Genomic DNA, 15,212 nt, shown 5'->3' with positions numbered 1-15,212 from the left:
TAACATCTCTTGTCTTTTCTCTTTTCTTCTAGCTTTTGTCTATGTGTGCGGCTCTGCAATCTCTTTTCTGTCCCACTGTGTGGTTCTTGCGGGGAGCCGGGGGTCCTCTTTTGGGGGGAAGTGAGTCTCACTCCCCCGGCTGTCCGGGTTGGCCTCTCGTCTCAACCACTGCCGCCCGGCTGTTCCTCGCCGGCCTAAGGGGACCCCCGGCCACATCCTATTCTTCTGCTGCTTATGCGCTAAGCCTTCCAGGCCTCAACCTTGCTGTCCCATCTCCTCTCTTCCATTTCAGGTCCAGGACCATTTCAGCCCCCTCATGCAGTAGGCAGTGCCTCCACCTGCCGAGCGGGCCCCGACCGAGGGGGGGGGGGGGGTTCTCTCTTTTCGTCTCTCCTAAACGGACCTGAGACGCTTTTTCCTAAGCTCTCCACGCCGCCCAGCTGCCAGCTTAGCTGCCTGAGGATACTGTACTGAGTTGCGAAGGATCTGTCCTTTTGTCCTGTTCATCCCCTTCCTGTCTCTTGCTCCACTAAACGCCCAGCAGCCAGAGGATGCTGCCTGACCCGTTGGGAGCGAGAGTCAGTTTGTTGTATGTTATATGTCTAAACTTTACTCTCTCTCTCTCACTTTTACGTCACCCAGCAGTCGGAGGATGCTGCCTGACCCGGCGGAAAGTGTTTAGATCTAATCCTTTGCTCTTCTCGTGTCTCCCTCTCTACGTCGCCCAGCAGCCAGAGGATGCTGCCTGACCCGACGAGAAGGGAAAACTCTTTGCCCCCCTATCTCGTCCTGCTATCAGTATCTAACCTCAATGTTACTAAGCACCATTCCCAAACTCCACCCCTCAATCTCGCCATCCCTTAAACTCGTCTCACTCTTAAACTCTCAAATGTCTCCCCCTCTCAAGCCTCCTAAGCAACCCGAGAAATCCTCTCATCTTGTCTCATTCTTAATATCTCACTCCCAATTTCGCCTCCTCTCAAGCCCTTGTAGGCAACCAGTGAATTAATAACAATAAGCAAAAGTACTACTAGAACGCATTTATGGTACTGGAAGACAGTTAGGCCTACTTCCAATATGAATGGTAAGCTTAAGAAACGTATTAAACAATCATGAGAAGCATGTAATAGCATATAATTGTAAAATAAATGCTTCATTATTGGAAAACCTTGTCTGCCTTTCGTTCATTTTTTAGTGAAAAAGAATGTCATTGATCATCCGTAAATCCTCAAGAAATAAGAAGCTGACATATAAAGCTCATAAAGTCAATTCTGCAACACATACGGCTGATAATGACAGCGACAAGCAAGGTAGACTCAAACATTTATAAAACTTAATACAGTGCCTGGGGCATGGCTTAAACGTTTTAGTTTGTATCTGCCCGTTTGTCCTTTGTTTTGGGCTACACACATAATCTGTGTTGGCCATTTTTATATAGTGGTTACTAGTAGATATGACGTGTTTAAGCAAATAAGTACATCTGTGTACATCATCTAATGTGAAATGTTGTTTACAGGGGGATCTCCCCAAACTCAAAAAGAATTGAGTGTGCCCACAGCAACATCATATGTGCGAGAGTCTGCACCTCCCGCTTACTCGGGTAAGTGAAGGAAATAGGAATATTGTGAATGCTAAACCACACAGATTAGATGCACAGTTTTATACTATTTAATTGTGTTTTGGAGTTGATTAATTTTTTTTCTTTAGTTTAATTACCTGTTTTATATACTGTAAACATCCAAATTTGTAGCTGTGCTCATCTGTCTTTACTGTAAATCTCATCTCCTTTAAAACAAAATGAAGACATTAATGAGGATTGCATCTCAAGTGTAAAGTTATATAACATTCATACTTTAGTGGGAAAGTTGTACATCTAGATAACTGTATTTTTTTTTTTTTTTGGCTTGCATGTTAACACTAAATATGTTGATTTCTGCACAAATCAAATTAGGATACTTGCATTTGTTACTTCCAAATTGCAACCTGTGATGTTTACACAAATGCATGCATGATTTTTCATGCACATACTATACTCTCTTTCACTTAGGTGCCAAAGCTCCGCCTGCCATTAATTCCATTACAAAACTAAAAATGGAAGTCTCTTCTGTCAAAGACCGGAATGACAGTCTACAGGAGCAGCTCTCAGATGTCTACAGCGAGTGGGACTTCCTGAGAGAGCAACTGAAAGTGGCTATGTCACATAACCAAGGTCATTTCTAAATTATTATTATTATTATTATTATTAGTAGTAGTAGTAGTAGTAGTAGTAGTATTAATAAATAGGAAAAAGATTTGAAGATGATAAAAAAATAAAATAAAGAGATGATTAAATAATGTTAAATAATTCACATTTTTTGTGATTACATTAATATAGTGCCCTGGCAGAATAAAATGAGCATTTGTGACATTAATATAACACAGGGCACCTATTTGAGCTGTTGGTGCAAGTGTGATACGGCTTGCTCATTAAATGTCTCACATGGGTCTGATTGGGGAAGCGATTGTGGTTCAGATTATACCTAGATATTTAGGGCCTATTCTGAAGTGCTCATATTTGCCTGTATATGGTTAATCCACAGTGCGTAAATATACTTTACGTGTGCATATACCAAGTCAGCATAGTACCGTTAGTGAGCAAGCCATGCAGGGTGGTAAATTGGGCAATAAAGACATCTTCGACAAGTGCAACAACTGAATCCGACATCTGATTCAGATGCAGAGAGAAAGAAAAAAAGAAAGAAAAAGACTACTAGACAAGGCATCTGAGAAATATATGTGTCACAAGTGACGAATTTTAAATGGGTTTTTGTGTACTGCTTTTTTTTTTACTGGAATCTGCTTATCTCAACCCCCAGTTGATTTTATCTGGTTGTGGCTGACTGGGGGTGGAGCATTTTCTCCCCAGCAACTGGAAGTCCCGCCTGGTTAGCACCACAGCCAATGGCGGTCCATGCAGGACTATATAAGGGGCTGGATTTGAAAGCAGAGGAGGAATATGGAAGACAGGCAGAGTGCACAGGCTTGGGGAAAATATACTGAGGAAGATTTACTGTTCTTGAATATTTTGGGAAACGACTATTTGGCAACACGAACTTCGTTGTCAGGACGGACTTGCACTGGAACAACATTTAGGAACAGGTTTGGAGTTTTTTTTCTTGTTTCTTTTGTTGTGTCGGGACAATACAGAGTGGTTGGTTATATTTTTTTGTTGTGTTTTTTCTCTCTGTGCATTGGGTGACAATAATTCTTCCATTCAAGGATTTTACAAACACGTTTTTTTGGATCTACAACAAATAGTGATTTATTTTTGGACACTTGTGTTCTTTTTTGTTTCGTTTGTGGAGCAAGGGATGGGTGTAATTGCTCAGGGTCCCAGTGTTAGTCCAGGATGTTTGGGCCCCCCACGGATCTTTGATAGGGGACGAATCGTTTTCCTTGATCTCTGGAAGAGGGGAAAGGACAATCAATCGTCAAGTTCCGTGTTAACTGTTTTGTCTATAGAGCTTACCTGTACTGGTTGGCCCCCTGCACCCCCGTCAGAGTGTGCTTGAGGCCTCCAGTGGTTTACCTACCTTGCCTTTAGGTCTGGAGTCCAGCTTCCAGGTCGGGTCCAGTGGCGGCAGACGGAATCGGGACAAGGTACAGGGAGCGTGACGAGAGAGAGGAGAGAAATGTGGGGCTAGAGACCGGTCGAAGGGAAGTGACCAGAACTTTGGGGTGGAAGGTGTAGTTTAATTACCTGTGTGTCAGTTCTTGATGGCCTCTTTTCTTTGCCCCGCTCTCCTGTCTCAGGTCCTTTGGAGGCGGCAGCTGATTGGCAGTGAAAAGATCCAGCAGGGGGTGGTGGTTCCCGCATTGGTGGGAGGAAACAGAAGTGGACCGAGCAAGTCGGGGGGGAGCCCCGGGAGTGTGGGGTCTACCCCCCCGGACTATATTTATTTTTTTCTTCTTTGTTTTGTTGAACAGTAATTGTCCATGTGCATGAACTTTTTTTCTTTTTCTGAGACCGTGACCAGTAGGAGGGAACTAGGGAACTGCTTAGTAGCAGTGTTTTTATTTTGTTCTTTTTTTGGCACTCCCTTATTGAAGTTTTAGCTTATTTTTAGTATTAATATGTGGTTTGGTTTGAACAATTTTTACCCTGTTGAGAACAACAAAAATGTGTTTTACCAGACGCCATTCCATTGTGTGTATGTGTAGGAACCCGGGGAACAAAGAACCTACACGGGGGAACGAAATAACTATTCAGTTGCTAAGGTCCTTGCTTTACCAAAAACAAGGTGGCGTAGTCGTCAGCTACATCGGTACACTAGCTAGGTCATGGCGTAGTCGTCAGCTACATCGGTACACTAGCTAGGTTATCTCAGGTCACCCTACCTGTGACATATGCAGAGGTATTGTGATTAAATAAATGTGTTTGAATAGTTTTAAAGAACATTAAAACATCCATTTATAGTAGGTTGATTGATATTAGTATTTACTGAAGAAACAATTTAAACTTGTAGATACTGTATTTTTTAAAGACCATAAAGTAATACACGGTTATTTAAAAAGAAAACAAAGAAGCGAAAAAATAGACTATTTGCCAAAGAAGCCTCCTAATTCTGATATGCCAATCCAAGTGTCCAACTCCAAAGGTTTTGGTTGCTCTCTGAGGATTGCTTGTTTTCAATGATCCATCAGTGCATACATGACACGTTACTCAGACACATTCTAAAAAAATAAAATGTTTTTGTTTTTCAGTGAGAACCCCTCATGATGTTAAAAGAGGCTACCAGTTGGTTCTGAAGGTGTACAAAAAAAGTTGGGAGCATGGCCCGAGCCTTCCAGGAATGTGATGTGGACCGCAATACAATTGCGATTAGTGCTCCTATTGCAGAACTGATGATTGCCTCACCAGAAGCATATCATCAGTTACCAGAGTTTGACTGCAACAAGGAAAACTTTGGGATGCTTTGGGATTTTGCCAAAAGGTGTCTTGTTGTCATGACAGGAAGTGTAATGGCAAACATTAAGAAATTGAAATCAGAAGGTGAACGCCTTCCCATCTCTCACAAACCATAGTGAATGCCAAGAGTGTAATTGGCTTGGACAACACAAGGTGTGGTCTGTAAAGTGGTTGTTTACGTTTATTGAAATGTTCAGGTTCAAGTGTTTACTTTCACATGCTGATTCACGTTGCTTGCGTGGCATTCTGTTCAGTACATTTATGGTAAACTGAACTGCAGCTCTGACTTGCTCATAAAAAAGAAACTGCCCTTATGAAAGTTTACCATGGTGAATTTATCATAGTGTTTTTGCATTTTTCCCATGGTTTTACCTTGTTTTCCCCATGGTTTCCTACTGTTTTAACATGCTTTCACTGTGCTTTACTATACTGTACCATGGGAATACCATGACATACCATAATAAATATTTCTAAAAAATGTTTACTATAGTACACCATGGTTAACCATGGTCCAGTATAGTAAAGCTCAGCGAGAGCATGAAAGGGTGTACATGATAAAAAATAGAGGATAGGTGGCAATGCATTAATAAAGCTGTGTCCCTCTTGAGCGTTAACACTAGAAACGCCACCGGATTGAAGTGCGATTTAAAATTTAAACAACTGCATTTGTGAATGCAAAAAAAAGGACAACCGCATTGCATTCACAAACCCAAAGTGGTTTAAATTTTAAATCCAAATGGTCAGATTGAGCCGCGTGGCAGTTCTAGTGTTAAGGTTTCTCACCTGGCTTCTCTTCTCTCATTTTGAAGAGTTTTCAATGATAATTCTGTTCCCTTACTGGATTGTAACTTTAGTAATGTTAGTGAAAACATGTTTTGTTTTTTACAAATAAACACTGTTTTGTCTCAGAATGGCAGCGAATTTCAATCAGCTGCTCTGAGCTTCAGCTTGTTATCAGAAAAAGACACGCAGCTGTTAGACTTTAAGCTGCAGTAATTTCCCAATTTACTGTGTTTTCTGATTAAAGCCATTCAAGATGTAATTCCTCCTTACTGCTTCTAACTGCTCTATACTTTTCCACGACTCTACTTCTCCCACAGTGTTGCTTCCACACGCTGTTGCTGGGAAGACTGGCTGTCTTTTGTTTATCTGTGTTCTGCTGCTGGCTCTGCCCCTACCCTGTGTCTCAGAACTGCGGCGAATTTGAATCAGCTGCTCTGAGCTGTAGCTTGTTATCAGAAAAAGACACGCAGCTGTTAGATTGTAAGCTGCAGTGTTTTCTCATTAACCACTTCAACTCCAGATGTAAAAATTAAACCCCTTCCCAGGTACCAGATTTTGAAAATAATAATAATGTTTTCAAACCTGCAATTGCTATAAAATGTTAACATATGATGAATAAAACACAAATAAACACAAATAAATATGTTTTTTTTTTAACAATGAAAACAAAAACACTGCTAATAACGATAATAACAATAATAATAATCAGTAAACAGTAATTATCAAAGTCAAACAACATCAAGACGTGTGCCAGTATCGACTTGCTCTGTGCCATTTATTGAAATGTTCAATACAACAGAACCCGGGATTGCCTTCGCAACCATTGCACATTTTTCTTTTGTCTTTTTTGTTTTCATTTTCGTAGCAGACCCTGCACCTTTTTTACAGTGTCTGCTTCGCTCGTGTTGGAGGGATAGTCACAAATGCATGTACACAGCTACTTTGCACAGGCATTGTGATGGACCTGCCTGCCACATTGCCTGTACCCAGTGCTGTTTTTTTTACAGTATTTCGTCATAGCACTGCCATTTCAAACCAAACAGCTTCCTGTTTGCAGCTGGCTTACCTGTAAAGTAGCTACATGCTCTTCTGTTTGTACTGTTCTTGGCGCCACATCTTCGTCATCATAATCGCTGAGTGATAAGACAGCATCACTGTCGCTGGTATCGAAATCCTCCGAACCAACTTCACTCCCGTTGCTCATTATAGAAAGACCACGTACGTTGCCATGTTTAGCTTTCGCTAAAAACTACATCAACTATAACTAAATAAATAAAACTAATAATAAATAAAAAAAATTTAAAAAATTTAAAACACTATATATATACTTGTAAAAGCTGAATTGCTTCCTGCAATATATCTCAGCCTTCTTGCCCACAGTTAGATTTGAATCGCTACATGACACGCAATTGGATAAAATGTCACCTGACCCTCCCCCAACATTCATTGCACATTCCACAGTACTAGCACTGCTTTAGAGAATGAAACCTGAAACACTAGACTGAGAAACCGATCATAGAATAGAATGGGAAACTTGACGTACACAGGTACGGCATGGTACTGTAAGTGGGTTTTCAATTGACGTACATCATGGTGTTGAAGTGGTTAAAAAGCCTGTCATATGCAGACAGGCTAAAAGAACTGAATCTATTCAGTCTTGAAGAAAGAAGACTACGCGGCGATCTGATTCAAGCATTCAAAATTCGAAAAGGTATTGACAATGTCGACCCAGGGGACAATGTCGACCCAGGGGAAAAAAGAAACAAGGACCAGGGGTCACAAATGGAGATTAGATAAAGGGGCATTCAGAACAGAAAATAGGAAGCACTTTTTACACAGATAATTGTGAGGGTCTGGAACCAACTGACACCCTGGGATCCTTCAAGAAGATCAATAAGCTACTAACAACCAAACAAGCAAGATGGGCTGAATGGCCTCCTCTTGTTTGTAAACGTTCTTATGTTCTTATGTTCCTTTAACTACACTAGGGAGGTTCTCTCAGTGGGTCAGAGGGGACCTCCGGCCAAATCCATCCTTTTAGCATCTCATTCGCTATCGCTTCCCTTGCAATCAGAGTATCTAAGCTTTTCTAGCTAACTTCGCAGAAGGAGCTCTTCCTTTGTAACCCGGGGCAATCTTCTCGTTTCAGGTTCTCTGGGGCTGCCTCTCCACCCCAGCTTTGAAAGTCTATAATTCACCACATCGAGGGCAGCTCTCAACGAGCCAGAGTTCCACTTTCTTTCTTCCTTCAGGTTCTCAAGCCTCTATATTATGCACAGGGGATCTCCCCTGTGTTTCTGTTTTATGTGCCGGGGATCACCCCTGTGTGTCTGGTCCCCAAATGGCTGGGACTCCCCCTTATATCTGTTTTATGTGCAGGGGATATCCCGTGTGTCTGGTCCCTCAACCAGCGATGACCCCCCTTCTATATGTGGGCCTTAGCAAACGTCGGGCCCTCTCTTAAATATTTGCAGTCTTTACTAACTCCACGTCCCTGAGGGTGCCGAGCACCCAGCTTTGGAATTAACTGCATCACAATGCAACCCTCTCATAATCTGCAGTGGTGACCTAACCACGACGCGGACCTCGTCCTGTCGTGTGCTTGGTCCTACCGGTGGCTGGCTCTGAGAAGTCAGGAGACATCTCTATAGGTAGTCTGGCTCCCGCCCCATGAAATGACAGTTACATTCAGTCACTTCCAACAAAAGGGGGAACATCTAACTGTCAGCCATAAATGAAAAATACAAATATCAAAGTTTACATAATTTTTTAACTTGTTAAATATTGTGGTCAATCCCTCTCATTTACCATTTTACTGATCTAAAAAACAGCAACCTAGAGTCAAAAGGCAAATACCAGAGCCAAAGAGACATCAGACATCTCCATTACATTGTAAAGTCAATCAGTGGTCGGATTTCCATGCAGCTTAGAAAGTTGTTACAGTCGGTGACGGGATGCTTCAGGAGAAGTAAAAATATCCCGAAGGCATTTGAGACGGCCTTAGTAACACTCTTTTGTTTCTAAATGAAAAGGAAAAGAATGAAATCACATTACATTATGATTAAATGTTAAATACAGAATTTAAAATACAAGTGTGACAGAGATTGAATGAATCCAAGTCAACAATCTCCCTCCCGACCTGTGAGGGCACGGTATAACAGGAACAGTGTGCCCCGGACTGGATGGTTTGGCAGTTCATTCCAGGGTCAGTCGGAAACCAGCCATCAGGAAGGGGGCGGAGTCCAATGCCAGAAGTCATTGCCCTAATGCGGTACGCAATGTGTCAGTCATGGATTGGAGGATAAGTGATTGAACTAACTATCGCAGGGGGTGTGACTAAGGGTGTTTCATGGGATGTGACGATGTAATCTGTTCCTTTGTTATGGTTATCATAAGGACTGGTAAAGGAAACAGAGTGTTAAAAGGTACCGTGAGTATTAAGTGTTTGGTTTTTTTTATCATACTAACTGTGTTTGTCATTGTTAGACAGCTTACATGAACTGGGAGCTGTCACCACAGGCCAGCACCAACCCAGACTACACTGCACCACTGTTTCACTATTATTGCCTTGCACCACACCTGCACTAAGAGCACTCACTATCGGGAGAAGTGACCGTGTCTGTGTTGTGTGTTATGGTTGTTGTATTATTTCGGGACTGAACCCCGTGATTTATATGCTGACGATACACCTCACTGTGTCGAGCCAGTACTATTATTTAACAGTTTGAAACCATGAACAGCATTAAAAGGACTGTTTGAACCGTGAATGTTGTGTCTGTCATTATTTGGCGCACTTGCATCACCTGTACACCTGTGCACTGCAAACCACTCATTCACAATAAGTCAATTAGTTTTTTTATTCCTAAACAAAATGCAACAGCAGCCTGAGAAACCACAGGAGACTCCAGCTCCTTCAAGAGTTCAACATGGTTTACGCAAGTCATAGTGTAATAACGTATTCACTGCACTGTGCTACGTGAACCTATCTGCTCTGAAATGCGATCGCTATTCATCATGTGAAAATACTATATCCCAGTGAAACGAAGTGACGGCCTAATTAAACGACATAATTAACATTTTGAAGAGCCATCCCCAGAGTTGTATCTTATTTAAGCAAAAATTCTGATTATCAGTATCCCAGTTAGACGGCGCTGACTGTACTCTCTCTCCACCGTCATGATTTATGTGACATAGCATGCTGTGGTTGTCAGAAGAGGGATGGATTTCGCAGCACTGTCGGCGCTGCTGGAGCAGCTGGACAGCAGACGGGAGACTGAGGAGCGACGGTACACAGCGCTGATCGAGAGGGTTGGGCTGGCGATACCGCCCACGGTATCAGCGGGACCTATCATGAAGGCCCCGAAGGCAAGGATGCATAAAATGACGGTGGAGGATGACCCGGAGGCATCCTTAGTGGCATTTGAGCAGCTGGCTACCACCACATCATGGACCAGAGAGTTCTGGACGAGCCAATTGGGAACCTGCCTGATTGGTGAAGCACAGGCAGTGTACCAGGCGATGGCTGATGACGACGCCGCTCAATACGACCTGGTAAAGCTGGCCATTCTCCGCCATCTCAACATTACGGAGGAAACTCACCGAGTGAGGCTCAGGGAGTACAAGAGGTCCCCGAATACACGCCCCAGGGTGGTGGCGCAACAGCACTGTGACCACATGGTACACTGGCTCACCCCGGCACTAAAAACAAGTGCGCAGATGGGTGAGGCCATTGTTATCAAGCAGTTTTGCCATGTGGTTGGCGCCGAGACCCAGGTGTGGATACGGCACCACAACCCCAACACCCTGGACAAGGCAGTAAAACTTGCGGAGAACTTCGAGGACTCCCTGGTGTCAGCCCAGTCCGGGCTACTCACCGCTCCAACACCACGGAGCATCCGAGCACCACCCCCTCTCTCTGCACCTCCACCCCCACCATCAGGACCGGCTCAACGACCTTCTAGACCGCAGACCCCAATGGGCAACCTTGCCTCCCCTCCATGGAGACCAAGGTTGACCCCCAGCTAGGGTAGAGGTGCTACCCCCGCCCTGTTGCCATACCAGCAGCGGGACAGATACCTAACCGCTGTACACTCCTTTCCCCCTACCTGTTTTAGGTGCCACCAGCTGGGTCATCAGGCCAGGTCGAGCCCATCTGCGATGGAGTGTGACGTTGCCTTATGCAATCTGGCATCTGAAGCGGGTAAGCAAGGGGTCAGGAGGGGCCTTCTATTGTTAATGCGATTTGGGGAAATGTGAAAACCCATGCATTAGTAGACTGTCACAAAGACGGCCGGAGTGGGTGGCGTCAGACCAGAAGCAGGAAATAAACAAACAGAGACTTGGAGTTTGGTGGAGCTGAGCGAATGGTTTCGCTCAGCATTTAATAAAACAGCACAGAAAATAAAAGGTTTGAACAGAACACAAAACAGGACACGGCACTTGTAGCCAAAATAAACAGACAAACAAAACGAACTAACACTTAACAAATGGTGCACGGAGACAAACAAACACGGTGAGAACAAACACTTTACGTTTTATTTTGCTTTTCTTTCTCCTTCTCTCTCTCCCGTTCTCCACTCTCGAACACCCAACCCTGAGTGAAAGAAATGTGCGTCTATATATACTAATGTGCTGGGATTCAATTACTAATTAATTATTCACTTGAATCCCAGCACGTGAATTAATTCTGTGCAACCCCGTGCTCACATATTACATTTAACCAGCACGTGAAGTGATTTGTGCCCTCCTCGTGCCTAAATACAAATCTACCTTTTTAAATACACGTGAAACACAGACCCGTTTATATCCCGTGTACCAATCTATACACCAACATTAACACACGCACGCAACATACAACACATAATATGCACACAGGGGCGGGGCACATTGCCACATAGACACATAGTGTGGTCAGACTTTAATTAGAGTATCTCTCTTGGGCAGTGTGTTGTGGCAGCCACAAGGTCAGGTGGCTATCTCCTGTATCCATGGAGACACGGCAACATACCCCACAGTCAAAAATACTTATCGGTCGGTCCGATAAAACGTCACCTGATAGTGGGGGTGGCGGAAAGGTTACCACACCCAATTATTCTGGGTCAAGACTGGCCAAATTATAGAGAATTGGTGAAATTAATGGCAGTCCCGACTGCACACGTAAACGTGGCAGAGAAATACGAAAGGGAAATAATTGGTAATGTTTTTCCCTTTCAAACTGAAATGTTTTCTCCTCTGTTCCGCCCAAGAAAAACAAATGAAGAGAGAAGGATGCGGAAATTGGAATGAGCATTAATGAGACAAGGCTGGGGGCTGGTGGGAGCCTGCTACAATGGCAACAAACGCCAGTCAAAGGGGGTTGGAACGCAGTGTGACCAAGAGAGCGAGATTACTGGGCCATCAAGGGCAGATGTTACTCCCGCCCCTCTCAATATACCGGACATGTGGCACTCAAGCGCGGACATAGTGTGGGGCCAAAATAACGACCCCTCACTAGTGCACACTTGGGGACAGGTCCGGTCTATTGAAGGTAAGGATGTTGAAGGTGCTGGGGCGCTAGTATTTCCACATTTCATTATCAAGGGGCAATTACTGTATAGGGTAAACCTTGTCACGGGCACAAGACAGCCTGTAACACAATTATTGGTTTACCCGTCTTGTCGACTGGAGGTCATGAGGCTGTGGTTTCTCAGGCATGATATCCCTTTTGCGGGGCAGCGTATATTGATGATGTGGTGATTTACAGCTCCACCTGGCAAGAGCATTTGGCTAGGATCACAGCCGTCCTTCACTCTCTGAGGGCAGCCCGGCTGACAGCTAACTTGTGAAAATGTGCATTTGCCAAAAAAGAGACACAATATTTGGTATTTATAATGGGGAATGGCAGGGTGAAACCCGTTGTCACCAAGGTCCAGGCCTTGGTGGATGCAGCAATCCCCAAAACCAAGGCTCAGGTGAGGTCTCTACTGGGGTTAGCTGGTTATTACTGCCGCTTTATCCCCGAGTATGCCACAGTGGTCAATCCCTTAGTTGACCTCACCAGGAAGAATGCATCAAATTCAAAGAAGTGGTCAGAAGAATTTCAGGGGGCGTTTAATATTGTTAAGAAGAGACTTTACCATCACTCCAGACTTCACCAAGAGATTCATCCTCCACACCGATGCATTGGATGTCGGTTTGGGTGCAGTCCTGTCCCAAATGGTAGATGGAGTAGAACATCCCATTCTGTATATAAGTAAAAAGATGCTCCCTCGGGAGCACAACTACTCCGTTGTCGAAAAATAGTGTTTGGCCATCAAATGGGCTACTCACTCTTTGAGATACTACCTGCTGGGGCACTCATTTGATTTCGTCACTGACCACGCCCCACTCAAGTGGTTAAGCACAATGAAGGACAGCAATGCCCGGATAACTCGGTGGTATCTGGCATTGCAGCCCTTCATGTACCACATGGTACACCATGCGGGGAAAGACCACCAAAATGCTGATTATTTTTCCCGGGAGGGAGGAGTAATGGGAAAGGTAGATTTAGCCGTGTGTTCCTTCGGCTCCACTCTGAGCGGTGGGATATGTAACAGGGATCGAATGGTGCTTGGTGTTAGATCTCCCTCTCGACCTGTGAGGGCACTGTATAACGGGAACAGAGTACCCTTAACTAAATGACACGACCATTTATTCCGTAGGGTAGGTGGAAGTTGGTAATTTAGGAAAGGGGCACAGCTACGATGTGGCATCTGAGGATTGGAGGAGCGGATGTGCTCGTTAACCTAGGGGTCATGAGCGAGGATATAAATAGGGGTCATAGCTGACGTGATCTGTTCCTTGGTAAGTGGTTAGTGTTGAAAACCTACAAGGAGTCTGTGCTGTTTTGTGAACCGTGAGTTTTGTCTTGTGTTTGTTAGTGTTTTGTTAACTGTCGTTTTAATAGACTACCAGTTGCACGATCTGGAGCTGTAGCGAAAGCCAGCATAAACCCGGACATCACTTTCATCCCTGCATTTCACGGAGAACTGTATTACACCACTTGCACTTATTCACTATCACTAAGAACTGTGTTTGTGTTTTGTATTTAGTGTTGGTGTGTAAAACTGGAATATTTGGTTACGGGTCAAACCCGGGGAATTACAAATACCGAGTGATACATGCCGCTGTATCACTCCAACATTATTATTTACAGGTGTTTGCCACAAGGCTCTGGACATTATTAATTAAATCAATGAACACCCTTGCACCTGGAAATCATTGTCTGTCTGTTTTATATTCGCTTTGCACTGCACTCACCTGTATTCACTCACCATTTTGCCACACATGCACACACACGCACATTCCACACACGAAAACACAGTACGACTTTAAAGGGTGGGTTAATCGCCTTCTCATGCTAAAAACCCATACAATTGACCAAAGCTCAGGTTTTTTTGCAGCAGTGAAAATCCAGGTTTGTGGTGTAACCTCGTGCAACTTTCTACTATAGTAAAGGCCATAACAAACAATCATTTTGTTATCTGATATCTGCTGGAAGTATCCCTGGCAAGTTTCTTTGACCAAATAGGAAAAAATAAGCATACATTATGAGGGGTTCAGAGCAGAGTTGTAATGACTCCAGTAGCAATTTTCAGTAACTCGAATCGAATAAATAACACGATCAGTTTTGTTTTCAATAACCTCAGCACCTTCTTCTGATGCGTACAAGCCCTCTTTATGAGTGAGAGGACCATGCGACAACATAGAGACAGAGAAAAAAGCATCAGCAGCATGGAAGGCAAATCAAGAGTACAGTACCTGCGCTCATCGAGTTCACAAGAACTATGTAGTAGACAGGGAGAGAAATAAGCAACCTGCATCCTGTCAGCACTGAGAAATGCCAAACTAAAATTAACTGTGTCTAAAATAACGGAAATCGTTTTTGGTCTTTTTTTATTTCTTACCAAGTATCATTAAGAAATTACTTATTTGGTGGATCAATCAATAGATTTTGATTTAAGTCAAACTTAAATGTGGTAGAAAAAATAGGGGTTTAAGTGTTTGTTGTCTGGTTTAATGTATATTGATCTAAAGTTATACTATGTATAACTTCATCTAGACAATGTGGGGAAGCTACAAAAAAGGCCAACAAGATGCTTGGATATATTGTGAGAAGTGTTGAATTTAAATCAAGAGAAGTAATGTTAAAACTTTACAATGCATTAGTGAGACCTCACCTGGAATATTGTGTTCAGTTCTGGTCACCTCGCTACAAAAAGGATATTGCTGCTCTAGAAAGAGTGCAAAGAAGAGCAACCAGAATTATCCCGGGTTAAAAGAATTGTATCTATTCAGTCTTGAACAAAGAAGACTACACGGTGATCTGATTCAAGCATTCAAAATCGTAAAAGGTATAGACAATGTCGACCTAGGGGACTTTTTTGACCGGAAAAAAGAAAAAAGGACCAGGGGTCACAAATGGAGATTAGATAAAGGGGCATTCAGAACAGAAAATAGGAGG

This window comes from Acipenser ruthenus, chromosome 4 (assembly GCF_902713425.1).
Source record: "Acipenser ruthenus chromosome 4, fAciRut3.2 maternal haplotype, whole genome shotgun sequence".
Lineage (NCBI taxonomy): Eukaryota > Metazoa > Chordata > Actinopteri > Acipenseriformes > Acipenseridae > Acipenser > Acipenser ruthenus.
Note: the sequence above shows the minus strand (reverse complement) of the source record.